Genomic DNA, 2,093 nt, shown 5'->3' with positions numbered 1-2,093 from the left:
TTCTTCACAGGGCTTATATAAACCTGGCTGTGCTTAGGTAGTTCCTTCAGCTGTCTTAAATGTCAGTATAATCCCCTTTCTTGAAATCTGTGCACAGCCAATAATCATATATAAACACCCTAGCTCTTTGAGATAGCCTTTTTCACTTCCATGGTTCTCAACTTAGCACTTGACTGTCTGTTGAAATAAGCTACCAGTCTGCATGTGTGATAAGTCACATTATTTTGAGTGAATTATGACACAACAGAAATGTCTGCAATAAATCACCCATCTACACTACCCTGCCCACTCAACAAAACACAGCCATAAAGTCTCATTTCTTGAGTGATGATTTCTTCACTATTTTTTATTTTAAACAGTGTTGGAAAATAGCAGCCTCCTATTTTCATTCCCTGTTAAAGCCAACTTTGACTGAAGCCCAAATCCTTATAAAAAAGTCCAAGCCATTTACTTTATGTATGTCTCTGAAAAGAATCAGTGGTCACAGAGCAGCAGTGTCCTCAACTGATTTTAAAAAAAGAAATGAACAGCATATATTTTGAAGACAACTTCTGCATTTGGAAACCATCTTCGCTGTCACTCTTGAGACAGGTGCTATGGAAGATGACTCCAAGTTGGTTTTATCACTCAAAAAGTAATTTTCCTTAAAAAAATTCCTACCCAACTGCCATCTGTGTTAAATTATATGTCTATAACTCAACAGACAGAAGAAGGTACTTTTGTCTTTCCATCTGTGCCAGGTCCTTTGTCTGCAAACACCAAGCTTTGCTGTTTGAATAAAAATATTTTCCTGATATTCACGTGTCTAATTGAAATTATAGTTTGAACCTAATGCATATTCAATTCATTATAATATATGAGTAATTTTCTTTTCTGGTTACTCCTTGGAGCAGAAATATTGGTGTACAAAACTGTATTCCATTTCCTTCTAAATACCATACATAATTGGACAGAAACTCTCATCATGCCCTACTTTCTTTGCAACTCTGCCCCCATCCCCTTCTTCTCTATAGGAAAAGTAAATTTGATCAGATTTCTACTATTTGGTATTTTCTAACTCTGTAAATACTCTTTCCTTGCATTAAGCTGTTTAGAAAACGTACAGTTCTTCTTGAGATCCCAAACACATTCACATTGTAATGTGTAACTTCTTACCCAGTATGCTCCAATCCCCCTGAAGTCTCACAAGTGAATCACACAATGTTGGATTACTAGCTGTAGAATTTGCTAAGTAATTTAGGCATGCAGAGATTGCATACAAAAGGAAGTGATAGAAATTAAAGTTTTTGTACTTTTATTGTGCACTGTTCAAAATGACAAGGAACCTGGTATTCCTTTGGAATGCTAAGTAATTAATATGGAATGCAAGCCTTGTAAACCTTTTTCTCAGTAAAAATTCAGTTTTTCCTAAAGAAATAACTGATACCTTGAAAGAAAGTCCTTCCACATTATGGCCATTCTAGATAACACCTCTCAGATATCTGTACTCCTGCTAATTGTTTGGAAATTAATTGCATTTCCCACTATCTGCCTTTTTTGGATGCATCTTTGTTATACCTAACGGTTTTGGGAATTCAGCCCAAAAATTCATGTTTGTATACCCTAAAGCTAAATAATTTAAAGGCAAAGTTGTTCTACCAAACTAAAAAATACCCAGCTTAATGCATACAATGCAGTGCACATGCAAAGCTATGCCTACTACTCCAACCACAACTTTATGGAGGCTGACTACAACGCTTCTTCCTGATTATCAACAAACTCTAAACCTAGCTTCCCCTGTAATAATTCAGATTATTGTTCCAAATTGCTTTAATATGATGGTCCATAAAGCTCATCCTTTTAACCCAAATGTATCCAGTGAATTAAAAACAGTCCCCACAGTAGCAATCAAATGTCTCCTGTGCCTACTCATCTCAGGAAGCAAAGTCATCCTTGATGAATTCTATCAAGCTAAGCTGCAGCAATCAGCAGCTTCTTTCCCATCATCCAGCTGTACTTCTATGTAAAATCTCTGTCAGTTATACAAAAGGTCTGCCCCCCTCCAGGGTGTAGGTGTATCAAAATCCAAATTAAAAGAAAACACACACAGTTGT

The sequence above is a fragment of the Agelaius phoeniceus genome, chromosome 6, assembly GCF_051311805.1.
Source record: "Agelaius phoeniceus isolate bAgePho1 chromosome 6, bAgePho1.hap1, whole genome shotgun sequence".
Taxonomy (NCBI): Eukaryota; Metazoa; Chordata; class Aves; order Passeriformes; family Icteridae; genus Agelaius; species Agelaius phoeniceus.
The sequence above is the reverse complement of the archived record's forward strand: the minus strand, read 5'-3'. Positions refer to the sequence as shown.